Here is a 6,866-nt window from a genome sequence, read left to right as displayed (position 1 = left end):
TTCTTCAGGTTGTTGGGTTAAGATTGGCGTAGACACTGTTTTTTAAATGGCCTAACAGTAAATAGTCAATTGGAGTTAAATCTGATGAAGATTCATCAGTCCATAGGATGTATGAACGAACGTTTTCTTCAGCCTTCCAAATCGACATTTGCGCAAGGAACGTTAGACGCCTGTCATAATCAGAGTCCCGAAGTCCCTGGACAAGATGGGAGCGATATGGCTTAAAATTGTAAGTCCGGAGTATATTTTTAATTTTATTTTTTGAAAAACTTCAAACCCTTCCATCATTTCGGAGAGAAGGATTCGGTTTTTCGCGAACATACAGTAAAATATTCAGCTCCTCGTCGAAATTACGCTTCTGGTTTCTTGGTGATGGAACAGAAACTGATCCGTATCTCCTCATATTGTGAATAATATGAATAAACATTCTGTGGTTTACTCTAGGCTTTCAAGGCATTTCTCGTAGTACAACTCGACTGCACAACGCTCAATACCACCACTATCAATAAAGCTCGTACATATTAACTCACTGTTGTCGGAAAATTGTGCCCTTCCGTTCATTTTGAATGGAATACTTAATGTAACGTGTTTACGCCTGAATTTAAATTGTATTTTCCTTTTTAATTTGTTTGTTTGGTCTCGTTGCTACGGGGAACGAATGTTTACGCCTCCCGTTGCTATGGGAACCAAATGTTTACGCTTTCGGTTGTCTTGAGCACCAGTGTTTACAGGACGCCGTTGCTACGGCGATTTGTTTTGTATTTTTAATTACTATGGAAACGGCCCTTCCTTTTGTCAAGTCCAGTCAACTGGACCAGTCGCGTCTCAACGACTCTCTATAAATCAAAAGTACTCACAAGTGAACGTTTATTTTATTTTAAATATATATTTTGTATCTTCATTCTAGCTTAGTTTTTCTTTCTTTTCTTAATTCATTGAATAGCTCATCCGTTGTTGCTTTGTTGAATTAACTTTTTAATTTAAAACTAATACTATAATTTTATTTTATAGTTTTATTATTAAAATAAGAAACTAACTTTGTTTTTTACTTTTGCCGTAACTTATCTGGCTTTTTCTTATAATATATTTATGATTTATATTAGATAACATTTTATTTTGCATGTTATTGCCTATTGACGCTATCTTAAGGATTTTTACTATACAGAAACTCTAGATCCAATCAGGTGAGTGATTTGAGTGGCAAAGTCCTAAAATAGATCTGGCAACACATGGGAAAAAGATTACCTCCCGCAAACGGACGAGGTCGCTGAATACCCAACATAACGAATAGGTTCTATTGTAAAATTTATTTACATCCAGGAATTAAGATTTGCTGTCATAATGCGAATTTGACAAACACAGGCAGAATGTAAACAATAAAGGCAATTAATGCTTAATTTAGTGAAGAATCATATTATTTGAATTAACAATGAAACAAACGGCATTTTTTCAAAAATGTTCCATAATTTTATCATTTTTTGACCAATTTAAAATCTAATTACACCATTGTTTTCAGCGTAAAAATCCTTTAAAAAGATGTGTCATGATGGATAGGGTCGTATTGGAAATTTGGAAGTTGAAATGGGCTTGTGGTACCCTGTATAATTTTCCCCCAAAAAAGGTAAAAAGTTGAAACTAGACTAAAACATATTAAACACGTATTTTTTGTTTTTTTGATAGCCTCATTGGTTCAAGTGAAATTCAGCCGGGCCGTCTAAAAAGGACAACCTTTATATAGCATTTTTCAGTCAAATGAAACTTTTTTTCAACCAAATGAAACTTTTTCAACCAAATGAATCTTTTTTCCAATCAAAAGAAACCTTTCTTCAATCAAATGAAACTTTTTCCAATCAAATGAAACCATTTTTCAATCAAATGAAACCTTTTTTCAATCAAATGAAACTTTTTTCCAATCAAATGAAACTTTATCAATCAAATGAAACTTTTTTCAATCAAATGAAACTTTTTTCAATCAAATGGAACTTTTTTCAATCAAATGAAACTTTTTTTCAATCAAATGAAACCTTTTTTCAATCAAATGATACCATTTTTCAAGCAAATGAAACTTTTTTTCAATCAAAAGAAAACCTTTTTTTCAAGCAAATGAAACTTTTTTTAATCAAATGAAACTTTTTTTTCAATCAAATGATACCATTTTTCAAGCAAATGAAACTTTTTTCAATCAAATGAATCCTTTTTTTTAAAGCAAATGAAACTTTTTTTCAATCAAATGAAACCTTTTTTTAATCAAATGGAACTTTTTTTAATCAAATGAAACTTTTTTTCATCAAATGAAACCTTTTTTCAAGCAAATGAAACCTAAAACCTAATGATAATAATTATGTAGAGGAATAAATAAATGACATTATAGCACTAACAATAATTTTTATGATGATTGAATATTAATATTACAATAACTGAATCGTAAGGCTTAGGTACAAGAACGTTTCTTGTGAAGATCCGTATTCATCAAACTTTTCTCCATCCACCCCGTCGAAGTTTAATTAAGTAGGATAGAAAAATGTTTTTCAGCGAGCAACAACTTTCTGTGATAGAAATTGTGAATGATGGAGTTGGTGTGGAGTTCAATCCGTTTTAAAAATATGGTTCCTACTCACAGTGAGTTGTTTCGCAACAAATCCGGATTTCGAGCCCTTTAGCCCATCATCAGGTTGAAGAGCGTTTTCGCTTTGGCGGAGTTAACAGAGGGTTCACTTTTGCAATTCATGTCGAGAGACGTGTTTGTAGAAACCCTTCAACCTGATGATGAGCTAAAGGGCTCGAAATCCGGATTATTGCGAAACAACTTTTATTTGATTGAAAAAAAGTTTCATTTGATTGAAAAAAGTTTCATTTGGTTCAAAAAAGTTTCATTTGACTGAAAAATGCTATATATTCGTTTCACCTTTGAGGTGAAATATCTATCACGTTATGAATTTATCTATTTATTTTATCGTTAAATTTGGAGTCAGTTTAATCTGTCTGTTACTGTACCTTAATCATACAGTCTTTTCACTATATTTTTACAGTTACTAAATCAATTCCTTATTAAGTTATGTATTTATCTTTCGATGGAAAAACAATCTATTATTTTATGTCGTTATCAATTTATTTATTTATGTGTGGTGATTAGTGACCGTTAGTCGATAATTATCCAGAAATCGTGAGATGGGTCTGGTGTGATGTAGGTTTCAGAAAAACATTTCCTTTATCGTGCCAACGTTTCGAACTTTATTGAGATCATCTTCAGGGCCTGGGATTTACAAAAATTGTTTAAATTTAACAAATACATGTCGGATGTGGAAAAAAGTGAATTTATACAATGCAAAAAAATATATTTTTTATATTCAATTAAAGTATTTCTACTCACTCAAAGTGTTTGTTTTCTGCGTAAGTGTATCATTCCTGCGTGTCATATACGTTTCGATCTTTATTGACTCTCAACAGTACAAGCAAGAATAGCACACTTACGCAGAAAACAAACACTTTGAGCCCTGAAGATGATCTCAATAAAGATCGAAACGTTGGCACGATAAAGAAAATGTTTTTCTGAAACCTACATCACACCAGACCGCATGTCACGATTTCTGAATAATTAAAAATATAAATAAAAAATATACACATGAGTGTGAGTACTTACAAAATGTCATATTGTAACTTTGAACTTACCTGAAAAAAAATTAAAAACTAGTTAAAATAATATGTTTGATAACATGTTTTACAAATAAGAATAATAGGTAGGCTTGTACGATGGGATCTGTAGTATTATTAGAGGATGAGAGAGTCAATTTTTCAAACTTGGTAAGTTTTAGGAATTAATTGTTGGATTTTCAGATGTTTATTGAGGATTCTTAATTGATTTTGACAGGGTTCTCGTTTTTTACTGAATGTTATAATTATAACAATCACTGTTTATTATGGGTATACATTTAACTTCCCTACTACACATAACATGTACTTACTACCTCTTAATCACACAACCCCTTTATTATATTTTTTACTTATCAAGCATCTTTTTTATTTATCAGGTTAGGTTTTTTATTTTTTTAAACATTTATTGCTCATGAATGTATGTATGTATTTATATTATTTGTCTAAGTGTTTTAGTTATTTATTAGGTTGTATCGATAAATTTCTTAAGTATTGGATATACACTTCTTTAACTATTTAGTTTTAATCCATCAGATGAGCTATATATCAATTAATCTTTTGCTTTAAAGTTTATGCTAGAACCTCATCTCTAACTATATTTAAATTATTTGATCTTTTCACTTTTTTCGTCGATTTTGGAAAATAATAACCTGTTAACCTAATATCATTAATATAGTCCGATTCTTTTAAACCTTTGGGCCAGCCTGTTAAAAATAAAAGGTATAGGCTTTGGTGAATATAACGTATGTTTTTAAAAGTCCATTTGGTACATTTTGATTGTTTTGGCCCAGTCGATTTTCCTGGCAGTTTTGGCGCTTCTATCTTTGAACATCTAAAGGAAACAGTGTAGACCTCACGTGTGCTCGGCCTCAATTTCAGCCCCATATCAAGGGCGGTCCTTTTGGCCCAATGTTATTTTACTTTGTACCAAAAAGTGGATAGAATTATAAAAAAAAGATTATAACTTGGAATTAAAAAGTTATAAAAACCCACGTATAAAATCAAATGGGATTTTACAACGTGAAAATTCCGACGATTAAGTTAGAGTACCATCGATCCGGCTGATGCTTCACCCTTAATTAATACACCCAACAATGCATGCTATGCACTGGAAACTTGAAATTGCCGTTGCCTGGCAATCATTTACCGTTCGATCTCCTCTGCGTGATTAATTAGGTTTCAAAATTACTTTAAGAAGTTAGGCTTAATGAAAATGTAAACACTCATAATCATGACTAACAATATATTGTCTACATCTATGTTTCGTGTCAAAAGTATTCAAGACAAGATTTGCCTAATTATCTAGCATTGTGATACGTTTTGACTTCTTACTCATCCAAGGGGCATACTTTAAAAATAACTCAATATAAAGGCAAACAATACAAATAAAATTACAATCAATAAATCAAAAACACTATCTTGTTAAACATGAACGTTCTTGATTTATTCTTACAATAAATGGGAACAACGTATCTGGAATTTTATCTCGAATTTCTCATAGAAGTCTGGATTTATTCCTTATCGCTTTTAGACCCAGTTTCTGTTTTTTTGACCGGATAACTATTTTTACAGTTAATCCTTCAAGGTTCTAGTTATCAGGACAATTTAACGTTTTTTAATGTTTTCAATGTGGTTTTATTGTTTTTCCGTTCCGTTAGGAAACATTGAACCTCAGACGGATGCAATTTCTGTGTCAAGCGGACCTTTGTCTCTGACCGGAACTGTACCACTGGGACCTTTTTCCGGTCGTCAGAGGCAATTAACGAGCCCAAAGTTATGCGGATCTAACGAGATAATACGCGTTATTTGATGAAATAAAAATTTAGAACAGTTATCCGATCCATATTGAACTTTGGTCCGTGTGATTTCGCCAAAACCATTCTATTTTACGTTTTTTCAGTACACATGGTTACTTATTTTTTTGTACAAAAATTCATTGTGGGCATAAAATGATAACAGGAAATCGAAGACATTTTGGAAATATTTTCTATATGAATATTTTGCTGCTTGTTTGGACTGGCATTTAAAAGAAAAAATGAAATTATTCATGTTCCCACTGGTTTGAAGCATACGAAACTTTACTTATATAAAGCCCCAAAAACTGATATATAAAGACAAAAACCGAAAAATTCAGACATCAAAGCTTCAACTCTCCCTAGACTTATGGAACCATCCGTTCGCATCATGGTATCTTTCTATCAATGTCAACTTACTTTTCTTTGTCTATAATAAGCATCGCTTTTAAAAGATTTGCGAAATTATCAGCTATAGCAATATGCCATCGAATCAAGAGCATATTACTCGTATATTATTCCAAGCTGTTCAGCAATTTACTCGAGATATGACTCAAGGAGTCATATTTGATTTCACGGATGAAAGCATCTCCTAACCCTTCCGGGCTTAGGGAATCACATTATAGACTTTATGGTATCTCCTTTTAATCTCTTGGTACTCTTGTATGAACACAGTACGCAGTTAGACTGACAGATATATCTGTTAAAACACCAACTATGGCAGTGACTCTAGAGGATACCTATAGGTCTCAAGGAGAATAAGCATTTTTGATTTGCAATGATGACTTATATCCAAATCCTTCCGGGCATATGGAATCATCTGAACAGCATTATAGTACCTTCCTTTTAAAATCCAGGCATTTTTGTTTGTATTTGGTATACAGCTTCTTGAACAGATATGTTTACTAAATCACCAACTAAGACAGTGAGTTCTGGAACCGAGCGTCATATGACCCATATTCCTGGATGATGTAGGACCCGAGGATTTCTCTCTTCCCTAAAGATGGATAAAGATGTATTCATACCAATCTGTTCGGCACTGTAATTATTCGAGATAGGACTAAAGAAAAATCGGTATTTTTGATTTGCAATTTTGACCGTATTTCCACATCCTTCCGGTCATATGGAACCATCCGTATAGGCTTGACAGTATCTTCCTTTTAAAATCTAGGCACTTTTGTTTACATTCAGCTTCTTTAACAGATATATTGGTAAATCATCAGATATGATAGTAGGTACTTGAATCGAGGAGCACATGATTCCTGGGATACTAAAGGACTCGAGGATATCATTTCTAAAGACGGCTAGAGAAGTATTAAAACCAAGCTGTTCGGCCTTTAATTACTAGAGATAAAACTAAAAGAGAACAGATGATTTTGATTTGCCATTAAGACACTATCTCTAAACCGGTCGGGGCTTATT

This window comes from Cimex lectularius, unplaced genomic scaffold, assembly GCF_000648675.2.
Source record: "Cimex lectularius strain Harlan isolate CLEC.00 unplaced genomic scaffold, Clec_2.1 scaffold337, whole genome shotgun sequence".
NCBI lineage: Eukaryota > Metazoa > Arthropoda > Insecta > Hemiptera > Cimicidae > Cimex > Cimex lectularius.
This window is presented reverse-complemented; position numbering follows the sequence as displayed.